Raw genomic sequence first — 12,390 nt, 5'->3', positions numbered from 1 at the left:
ACACAACATGGAACAGACACAGAAATGTAAACAGACAACAGCACCACACGCTAAGTTAAAACCAAGTCAAAGAAGCAGAAAATGCAGGGCCAACCAGAAATTTTAAACAAGCCAAACAGTAAGGATCCTCCTTGTTTTAAGGGAAGTACTGGGAGCTCCTGCCAACAACAGAGTGGCCCTACCACTGAGATCTTTCCTCTTCAGGTATTCTGAGCCTACGCAGTTTTGCTTATTTAGCTGCAGACTACCACATTAGTATGCTCGTTCTACTTCTGTGTACTGCTAGCTAATTACCAGCTAGTGTGCTCATTAAACACTACTAGTGGAGTTCACTGTATTGAGGAATTTGGGGTTATTTAATGAGTTGAAGGTGCCTAACAAGAGCACACACAGGGTGAGGGGTGATAGCAAGCTGTTTTGATTGATTTTTTTTTTCTTGTGTTTGGAAAATGAAGTGGTGGCTCACCTACTCCTCCTGTCACAACCCTGGCCAGCACAGTTGTCTCAGTTTCAGGCGGTGCTCATGATCCTAAGGAAAAGATCTCATCTGAATAGCTACCGCCTTTAAAGGAAACAGAGGTGTGAAGAAGCAGTCTCTTTCCTTCACACTTTCTGCCATTTTAAATTTTCCTTGAGTAATGCAGAGGAATGCAACCCCTGCTGGAGGAATTAAACTTCCATAGCTGGGGATTTTCTTTCTCTCAGCTGACCATTCACAAGCAAGACTGGATGTTTAGATGGATGCTTTCATTCCAACTGCAGCTCAGTGCTTGAGGAGGAATACCCAGGAGCTGGAATTACTAGAAAGAATAAAAAAACATCACGGTGCCAAAACCGGAGGCAGCTCCAGCATGTCAAAATGAAATAGCAGAACTGGAAAAGTTTCAAAGATGACAGCAAGGATAATCATAGACATGGGATAGCTTCTTTATGGCTTTCAATAAAAACAAAACACAGATACCAAAGCAGTATTGTAGAGGTCTAAGTGACTGGGTGAAAAACAAGCCATGAGTTCAAATAAAACTTCTTGCAATGAGGCAAAAGGCTGATGGAGCAGCCTCTATGTCCGGTTCTTGCCTGCAGAGCAGCTCTTCCATCAGCTTGTTCATTTGGCCAATTTAGAGGGAGAACAAGGCTGCTGGAGAGAAGGCAATTTCCTCCCTCAACAGAAAAGGAAGGAGCTAACTTGCTCTTTTTGCTGCCAGCAGCCATGCACACTGCAGTAACCAAACCACTACCTTACCTGTCAAAAGGGAAGAATGTGGCAGATGAGGCATGGCTAAACATGAGGCAGCCATATCCCGTTGTCCTTTTACAATAAGGCAAATCGTCCAAATGTCTTCAACTGCAGCAAACACTCAACTCCTTAGAGACTTCTCTAGTTCTTCTCTCCCAGGAAAACTATTTTCATCACAGGATTCCTAGAAGGCAGGATGTAAAGCAGAGCCAAAGAATCCCTGAGGTTGGAAAGGACCGAGTTCTCCCTGAGGACCAGGGACTCTGAATATGAGGCTTCTGACAGTTGTCTGAAGAAGGCCTCAGCTACCACTTAGAATTACAGAATCATTTAGGTTGGAAAAGACCTTTAAGATCATCAAATCCAACCAACAACCTAACACTACCACCACTAAACCATGTGCCTAAGCACCACATCCACACGTGTCTTAAATAACTCAGATTGTGACTCCACTGCTTCCACGGGCAGTCTGTTCCAATGCCTAACCACCCTTTCCATGAAGAAATTCTTCCTAACATCCAACCTAAATCTCCCCTGGCACAACTTGAGACCATTTCCTCATGTCCTATCATTTGTCACCTCAGAAAAGTGACCCACACCCACCTCACTGCAACCTCCTTTCACGTAGTTGTAGAGAGTGATGAGGTCTCTGCCAAGCCTCCTCTTGTCCAGACTAAACAACCCCATTTCCCTCAGCCGCCTCTCATAGGACTTGTGCTCCAGGCCCTTCACCAGCTTCATAGCCCTTCCCTGAATGCATTCCAGCAACTCAGTATCTTTCTTGTAGCTTGTATCCATCCATGGCGATGCTCAGTCCCGTGAGCTGTCTCAAGATACCTCTGCAACCCCAGTGAGGCTGCAGCCCTACAGCTGTGCACAGACACTTCAGAGAAGCACCCAGTCATGCTGGTTTCCCAGAAGAGCCATGCGAGCTTCCCCCACAACACTCTGCTACAGGCACCTCCTTATCTGTGTGCAGACTCTAGAAGTTGGCCCCCTTCAGCCCTGTTTTTGTTGATTTCCTTTGATTGCTCATCTGGCCGATTGCTTCCTTGCTTGGTGGTGGGTCAGCATTTCCCTCCTGTCATTCCTACCCTGAAGCTCCCCTCAGTGGGTTGGCCAGCCTGCTGGCAGAGATGGTTTTGTCCCACTTGGTCAGGTGGATCCTCCCTCTCCCCAACAGTCCTCAAAGAGGGTCCTGTGGTCATAAAAAACAAATCTCTCTTAACAGTACCTGCACACCCACTCCTACTCAAGGAGCACCTCCACCAGCACGGTCCAGGAGATAAATAGGACCCCATGCACTTGGCTCACCCCCAGAGCCATGTAGTTGAACTTAACCTGCTCCAGCTCTCCCTGGTCACATCGTCAGTGCCCCCGTAGAAGAACAGGATCTGAGCCCCTAGCCAGCAGCAAAGCTCCCTAGATACCAGGATGGAGTCTCCCACTGCTGTCCTTCCTTGCTTTCTCCCAGTAGTGTCACTGCACTAGCTGGCCAAGCGGCACTGAGGGAGCTTCCCACCCCTCATCTGCTGCCAGACACTGAGTTTCTTCCCTAGTAGCTGACCTGCATGGGGAGCAGGAGCCATGCTCCTGGGGCCAGAAGCCATCAGCTCCTGATTTCTGCTGTGCTTGGAGTGCCATTTCTCACCCAGAAGGTCCTGCCTGCACCTCCCTGGGTGCAGGTGGGTGTACGAGGCCTGGCTGGGGCTTCAGGCTTCTGCACCTGCCGGGTCCTGTAGGCCTGGTTGATCGTTCTGGTCATCCTCGAAGCTCTGCAGCCGCTGCTCTCCCATGGCTCTTCTGCTTTGTAACACGGGCCCTCCCAGGCACCCACCTCTGCCAGACAAAAGCCCATCTCCCCAGCCCCAGCGTCCCTCAGAGCTGTGCTCCCCTTTGGGCCCTCAAACCGAGCTGTGACCACAGACATTGCATACAGAGGCCGTGGCCCCAATGACTGTGGGTCTGTGCCCCGTGGCATGTCCTGACCATGACCAGGCTGCTCCCAGCAGCATCCCTGGCTCTATCTAGTGCTAACTGCTGCTGCATTCAGGGAGCTCTGCTCTCGGCCAGCCAGTGTTTGTACAGGCTGCCCCAGAGCTGCTGGAAGGGCAGGTGGCCACAGAAGCCAGCTGAAGCAGGAGCTCAGAGTCCTCTTTCTTCGGGAACAGGCTGCACCCCATATGAGGCTGTAGAATCCTCAGCCACAGCAGCACCCAGATGCTCCCCCAAAAGGCTCTGAAAGCCCCCCAGCAGCCCCAAAAGAAACTGTCAGAATACCCAGAGGAATTCAAAGCAGATCCCAGAAACTGCTGCAGTCCCTCAGATGTATGTCTCCAGCAGCTCAAACCTGCCTTCGGTTGTCAAATGGTCCACTGAAGACCATTCACCTTGCTGTATCAAATAATTTTCAAAAAAATTTTTAACAAATCTGATTACGCAGAACTACTTTCTTCACCTATTCAGATGCAAACTCCACCACAGTGCACTGAAATTTTAATTCAGTACTCATTAGTTTGGGAGAACCATAATTTACACCCACAGCCATACAGGGCCTTGAATGTACTACACTTGTACTGAGAACTAGAAATCACCTAGAAGTAAAAACCTGATTTCAAGCTGCCTGCATGTGTGCAGACACACATATGTGTACGTGTGCATATATATATGCATACACACGTACACATATATATATATATGCATACACACACGTACACACAGGATAAACTCTTTTGAACCCACACTTCATTCATTTTTTCAGACTTGTTATGTGTAAGATGAACCAATCTATTATCTTTGTATTTATCTTCTACACCATGCTAACATGCATCACCCCTGTCACTAGCGGGGTTCCCCAGGCCTCCATTTTAGGACCAGTCCTCTCCAATATTTTCAGAAACGATTTGGGTGTTGTCCTGGTTTCAGTTAGGACAGAGTTAATTTTCCTCCTAGTAGCTGGTAGGGTGCTATCTTTTGGATTAGGATCAGAAGAGTGCTGATACCATGCTGATGTTTTAATTGTTGCAGAGCAGTGCTTACACCAAGCCAAGGACTTTCCAGCTTCTCGCTCTGTCCTGCCAGTGGGCAGGCTCGGGGTTAGGCTGGGCATCAGTCAGTGGGTGGTGAGCAATTGCATCGTGCATCACTTGTTTTGTACATATTATGATTATTTTATTTTCTGTCCTAACTGTCTTTATCTCAACTCACAGGCTTCACTTTCCCGTTTCCCTTCCCCATCCCAGAGAGGGAGGGGGGAGGATGAGTGAATGGCTGTGTGGTGTTTGGCTGCCAACCGGGTTAAACCACTACAGGTGTAGGACTTGAAGGCTTTTTGAGCAGGTTCATGGACGATGGTGTGGTCATGGCACTGAGCCTGCTGGAATTTGGGAAGTGTCTGGATAATGCCCCCAGACACATGGTCTGATTTTTTGGGGTGATCTTTGGGGACCCAGTAGTTGGATTAGATGATCTTTATGGATCCCTTACAACTTGGGATATCCTATGATGCTAAATGGCAAGTGGAATAAAAATTTTATGCTAGATTTGTGACCTAAACTTGCCAAATTAAGGGAAGTTTCCCTACTTCATGATACCCACTAGATGAGCTATGCTGTCACAGGAAAGGCTTCACAGGACAATTCAGGCTGGAAGGAACCTCAGCAGGTCTCCAGTCCAAACTCCAGCCCAAAGCAGGGTCAGCCGTGAGGGTCAGGCAGGGTTGCATAGTGCTTTACCCAGCTGGCTCACGGACATCTCCAAGGAGGGCACCTGTTCTGCTGCTTGACTCATCGCACTGTGGCCCTTTCATCTTCCCAAGATTCTCCTTACACCGGGACTGACTTTTAGCTCTCTTCCTACACAGCAATGCATGGTGGTAAAGCCTGAACTAATTTTCTTCATGACCTCCCTGCAGGACCATCAGGCTGCTGCTAATTCCCCCAGAGCCAGGCTGAACATCCCATCACCACCAGCCTCTCCTCACAAGGCCTGTGCTCCAGACCCTGACCATCTCGGTGGCCTTCCACTGACCTCGTACAACTTTTTCAATGTCTTTCTTGCTCAGGGGGTGCCAAAACTGCACACAATACCTCAGGATTTGCAGTGTATTTCTTCCCTTACCCAATTCCATCATTTTTTGTTGCTACGAGTTCTTGCAGAGCTCTGGCACTCAGCCACAGCAGATCTGTGCAAGCAGGTGCAAGTTCCAGGGATGGTGGGAGACAAAACTTCACATCCAGGGGCTGTTTTCGATCATTGCTGCTCATCAAAGCCTCAAGGGCCAGCGAAGAGCACAGAGCATGTGCTGCTGACAAAAGAGATGGTGCATTGTAAGTTTTGGACATGCTTTCTTCTTGAGATAAACTTGGCTTTCCTCACTCGTATTTGTCCTACTGAGCAGCAAACAAAAAGGAAAAAATACAAAGCAGATGGGAATCCACGGTGGAAACAAAAAGAAATTTAGAAGACACGGAAGGCAAAAAGAAGCAGGTAGGGAGGGTGTGCCTTCCGACTCTGGTTTTCGTGTGTCACGTTTTCATTCTGAGGCGTTTTCCACAGCTACTGCCAATCTTTTATTGAACTCAGATGCCGCCTGCTGCACAGAGCCACAGTGCGCTGTGTTCCCCCATGAAGATTTGAGCTTTCTCCCTACTTTGGCAGCCCTTTGCAGCCACTGAGACCATTCCCACACCAGTCTAGGACATGTGAAGAGGAGAGTAAGGACTATGAGGACTCTGGTTCAGATTAGGAAAGCACTGTAACATACCTCTAAGCCTTTCAGGTGTATTTTCAGGGTCATTTCACTGCAGTCTACTTCAGCACGTTAAAACTGTGAATGTATGAGAGGGAAAACACCTACAAGGCACTGCCTGCAAGGTGTTGGAGGTTTTACTGATGAACGCTTTCACAGGCATACACGCAATCCGAGCCCAAGGAACACCTGGGGTTTTCAGCATATGCTCACAACCTGCTGAATGTACACGACAAAACTGGGCCATTTCAGCTCCTATTCAGTAGGAAATCAAAACATCAGATGTTTCAAAAGAGAAACAACTGAAATGACAGAAAGGAAATAAATACAGGTTACTTTGATAACCGTGGTTCTTAGATGGTTGTACTTCTCCCTGCCACACGAGACAGCAATTTCCCTGTGCCATATGGTGAGGAGTAATGCTTCAGGCTCCCACCTCCTCTCCTACTCACCACCTCGGTACCTTTAAGTTGCAGGAATGTATCTGTAATAGACATCAAAGGACAGGGAAAAAAAGCAAGCACGATGACGACGACTCTCAAGGATCCCCTCTTAAGCACACACTAACTCACTTTTTCTTCAGGAGCTTGTGGCATTCCCTTGAAATCACAGAATCATGGAAGAGCTGAGGCTGGCAGGGCCCCCTGGAGCCACCCCTGCCCAAGCAGGGACACCCAGAGCAGGCTGCCTAGGACCACGTCCAGGCAGCTTTTGGAGACCTCCAAGGATGTTGATAGCAAGCACAGGAGAAGATACTCAAGAAACCCCACCATGGTGTGTGTAGCACCACCCTACCAGATGCAGCTCATCAGCTCTCGCTTTTGAGTGGTGAAATCTGATTTCAGCTTGATGAAAGCACAGATGAGGCTGCAGGCAGACAGATGCATGGTGGATAACTAGGGCGGAGCAGACCTTCAGCCGCTGCTCCAAGACTCATCTGGGTTCTGACAGAGCACCGCCCACCAACCCACTGCATTTTTTTCACAAAATGCCTGGACACAGGCTACTCTCCTGTCAGATAATTACCAATTACGAGAAGCAGAACATCTCGACAGAAGCCCTGCGGGAGAAATAAACAGCTTAAAACACGTCCTAAGCTCTGTACCTATGCAGTTAAAAAATCAAAGTGCCGTCTGATATCACAACTGTGACATACAAATTAGACCTAAAAGCAACAGGCTCACAAGAAAAAGACTTGAAGCAATTTCCTGGCTGAAACTCCTGCTTTTGAACTGAACACGGTACAGGAATCAAGAAATATGGCTAAAGACAACAGAAAGTGATGTGCAGGCCAGTGTCTGCCTGTGTCTCCTAGAGGTAACAGCTCAGGAACACCACATTTCATGACCAAGTCTATGGGAATCCAGGTTCAAGTAGGGGATCCACCTTCAGAAGCCCTCCACTTGTCTGTCTGAATGATTCAGCCCAGGAATTTCAGCTGAGGATCACCCTTTTTTAGTCCCTTTGTAGTACAATGGGATGACTCAGCTACTTAACAGCTACCTACAAGTCCTCATCGCTCTTGAATTTAAATGCAGTGGTGGGTCCTAAGCAGGGATAGCTCCAGGACTACATTTTCCTGCTGAGAATGGCAACAATAACAAGGGCATTGCACCTCAGGTACAGCAAGGCCACCAAGGGACCTCCAGGCAACCCAAAGGCCAAAGCCACATCAGCTCCAAAAGGCAGGTGATCTACTGAGACCCTTCAGTCCCTGCTTGAGCTAGGCATATCGGCCTAATGTCGATGTGTGTCGAGATAGGGTGAGGTATCTCTGTAAGAACGTTCACTGTCTTTATTACTAACCGTGGAGAAAGTTCTTTCCTCTGAGAACTGAAGCATGCCCAAGCCAATCTAGATATGCAAACAGACCTGAAAAAGTGGCACTGTTCTGAAGGTATTTTTGAAATGTGTCCCTTTCTCTCCTGTTGCGGAGCTGAAAGGACGGGGGATCACCTGAAAAACTACTCCCCACCCAAAGCAGAGCCCCTGCACCTGCAGGAGATGCCTTAAGCACAACTCATCGAGTCTTTCTGAAGACTGAGTCAGTTGCTAAGAAGACAACAGACCACAGAGCTTTTTGTGCCATTCTTCTAGCATTTCATCAGGAAGTTTAAAGAAGCACCACTGGCATGAAGCACACTGCCCATACAGACTTACACAGCATGAGGGAGAAAGGAGTAGGAGCTCCTCTGAATAATGCAAAAACACTCCCTGACCTTAAGCAGTCCTTTCTTCTCGGAAGTGTGCATGTCATCATTCACAGACAAGCATTTTGCAATGCTCTGAATACTCTATAGATGGTATTTCAAAGCTCCACCTTCATTTTGCTGTTTTTGCCAAGTATTTGCATACATTAAGAACATTTCTATAAGCATATCTGTATCAAACAGAAGGGAGGTCCTGACTGCTGAAGGCTGTTTTACAGCTCCGTAAGCTCCAAGAGAAGCAATTGGTTTACACTGAAAACAAGTATTTGAGGCCAAACAACATACAAGGTTTTTCTGTGATGCTCTGGGATGTAGCAGCAACACACCACGTAATCTATTAACATACATATGTGTTTTTAATAGGTAGATCACAATTGGCTCTTTTATCCCAATTTACATGAACAGAAAACAATACAAAAGAAAACTATGTTCCAAATTCAATATCAAATGGTAGCATAAAAAAAACTGACAAGGTAGTCACAGGTTTTGAGTCAATCAGTGAATTAAGTATGGATTTAAAGTGTTCCCCTGATACACTGAGGATTCGATCTAAGCTCAGTATGTTAGCCCTTAGTGACACTAGTTCTATGTTACGGCAATCTCGTTTCCTTATTTTGGATAAATACAAAAAAGGAAAGAGGGTAACAGATACTGATCTAACATGAAATACCAGAGTTTTATCAAAAAACAACCAATACAAGCAGCAGAGCAGCTTAGGATGAAGAAAACAAAATTCAATTTTAGACCCACGTGGAGATTAAAATGCTGCCCCATGCAAAATTAATATCCCATAACCCATCTCCACACGTTGGTCAGGATAGTACCCAAGCACATAATCATTAAAAGTTTCTGAAGTGATACATATTTTATGAGTAACTTCTCTTGCTCCTTCCACGAACCCAAGAAAACGGTTTAGCAAAATTTGATCTTCCCTACTGCAAAATCATCATTTTTCTTTCACATTTGTATCAAGGACTTGCTTCTTCCTTAAGACAAGCAGCAAGAATTGAACTAAACTTCTGCCCAATATCCCTCCAAATTATTCCTCCTTTTGTTCTCCCAAATAAAAAACTCGATGTAAACCAAACTTGGCTACTTACATAGTCCTTACGTGCCATTGCATTGGATAATGCTGGCTATATTGGGAGATGGTTTCACAATTTTGATTTACTACAACCTCGGGAAGAGCTTTCTCCACTAGACAATGGGAATCAGAGATAACAAAACGTAGCAGTTCATTTAGTAGTTCTCTAGGTCAAATGCAGAGCTTGTACGCACCTTTTCCAGTATGGGGCAGTAGTCAGATGGCTGCTTTTGTTTCACAACCTGATGGCTGTGAAACAAGCAGCAGGATAGTAGCATTTCCTTCACCACACTGAGTTAGAAGATTCAGAAACTTGCCTGGTGGGGCCCACTGAAGGGAACAGAAAGCAGCAATGACAAGACACAGGGCATCTAGGAGAGGGCATTATGTATGTGAGGTATACGAGGGGAGGGCAGGACCATTCCAGGCTGCTAACGAGGCATAGTGAAATGGCTAAAGATGACTGGACCATCAGGATTTCACAAAAAGCTGCTAAGAAAAGAGCTCAGGTTGAAAGATTTCATGAGGCCACATAGAAGATACCATCACTGATCATCGCTATCTGCAGTGCAACAATGCTTACAGGTGCACAATTTGGCATCTTTTAGAGTTCTTGTTTCCAAATTGCTTTTCTTGACCTCTCTTGCCTCATTTCCAGCATTGCATTGAGATGGATGATTTGTTGTCTTACCTTCCTACCTATGGAGGTTAGAATCTGCCCGTTTGTAATTATTTCAAATCCCTTCCAAATGAAATTTGGCCTCAGTAGCAGCTACCCACCTCACTTTGCACTAGCACCACTTGAGCACTAGCCTCAGTTCTATGGGTGTTTTTACACATTTCAACACTCCAGCTACATCTTCCTCCTAATCAAAGAAAGCAACGTATCCACGGCTCTCTCAAAAAATAACAGTAAATAAAAAACACTAATTTATCTTCCCTCATGAAGGCTATCAGTTTGAATAGAAGACTCCTATCACTGGCCACCTCGTATTGAGTAACTACTCTCCCATCTCATTCATCTGTTGATTCCCTACCTTTTAGTCAGCTCTGTAGCACCTTTCAAATCAGTAACTCATTTATAACATCCTATTTTTCACTCAACACACCTACATACCTCAAAACTTCTCACTCACCTAAGCCATATACACTACAGCAGAAGATAAACAGAAGGTAAAAAAAAAAAAAAGTCACCTTTCTCTCCCTTCCTCTTCCAGCTCTTATGTTTTGAAAGTAACATTTATGGAAGGACAACAGCAATTACCATTTGGGGAACACAAAGGCATTTTCTACTGCCTCAGTATGTGGTAGGTCAAAGGCTCCAGAGAAATGTTGGTGGACACCAGATTCACGTAATATGTTACTGCATATATAGATATGGCTAAAAAAACCCTCACTATTTAAAATTAACCTTACTTTTTTTATTAGGTATCGATTCAAAACTCTTCTGTTCCTCAAAATACCTTTAGTTTACAATAATTTAACTTTTCTGAATATAAATGTACCATAAAAAAAAAGTAAGCTTTAAATATATCTACCAAAAAATCCGAAGATGTTCCCAACCAGACTATTTCAAGTTGTCGAAACATTTTACATTTACAATTTTACATTCTAACATTTTCTTCTGTATTATAATATCAGAAATTACTACTACTAAGATTTACTGAGCTCACATTTTCTATTATTCTGAATGTCATAATTGCAGTGATTGTGTCTTGTCTAGAAAATTAAAAAAAAATCCAACAATACTGAGTCTTATCAAACCTAGTATCTGAAACCTTTAGTTCTCTGGATCTGTTCAGAAACAACAAAATTGTGAACTGCAAACAATTTTATTTTTTTTAATACTAAAATTACTTCTGACCAAGCAGGAAATGTATTCAATAATACTGTTTGGATTTTCAAAATACTCTTTCCTTTTTATCTATGCATGTGAGGTAAGATACAAGTATCAGAAACACACCTAGTCAAATAAAACATCTTACGAGATGTTAGTCATTCTCTGAAAACATTATATATGTTAAAGCTAATTCTAAACTTATCACATGATTACTGCAATACTGATTTGTGGGACTGGAAATTGGTATTTGAGAGCCTTTCTTCCTTCTTACATAGATATGATATGATGCTGCTATCTCAAAAAATACAAAAATCAAAAAAAAACCACACATACATCACCATTACATAAACAGATGTGCTACCATGAACTAGACTGTGACTGTAGTGAGGCACTGAAAAAAATGTCAAATGTGAAACCTTTCAGTTACTCCATACACACACTGTATAATACTATGTTTATCCTGCCTATACAAATATAATGGCACTTGGTGAACTTCGTGCAGAGGGCAGATTTTTTTAGATAGCAGAAACTGAAGAAATTCAAATCAAATAGTTGTTTGTTTTTTCCCCCTGTACTTCTATCCCCCTTGCCAATATTCAGCTTCTTACTTTTCCACAAACAACAGAGTTCCAGAAGCTGTAACGCATGTCATTAAGCAAGTGTCCTAAATATGTTGGATAAACCTTTTGACACAGCAAGAAGTCCATTTATGTCTATATAACGTAAGTCACTTCTGCCAGCATTAGGAAATTGCACCAAAATTAGCAGGCATCTGTGAAGGCAACATCCAACACAGATGCAAAGACTGGAGTGACAACCTGTAAGCACAACAGGAAATTAAAAACAATCTGCTCCTCTTGATGGATGACTGGACAGAAGGTCTTTGTTAGATCAATCTTATCATTTTGGGTCCTCATAATGGTAAAAACAAAGAGCCAGCAGTCTAATAGAAGGATAATGGCCATCAAGTACTTGTCTTACGTGTTTGTAGACATGCTGCCTTGGACAAGCATGGGGTGGTATACCTGAATGTACTTACTTCAAAAATTCTTTGTAAAGTATGTACTGCACCTACCTGGATGAGGTAGAGATACATCAATCTCTGCAAAATATGTATGTTTTTTTAAACATAGACAGGTTTGCAAAGAAGTTTCCATCTACAAACTCAGAATTTTGTATGTCAGGGGTATACATGTTTTAATATACGTGTATACTCCCTTTCTATTACATGTCCTGTATGCAGAAGTGTTAGGATATTGAAACATATCA

This window comes from Aythya marila (assembly GCF_965140915.1).
Source record: "Aythya marila genome assembly, chromosome: 1".
Taxonomy (NCBI): Eukaryota; Metazoa; Chordata; class Aves; order Anseriformes; family Anatidae; genus Aythya; species Aythya marila.
This window is presented reverse-complemented; position numbering follows the sequence as displayed.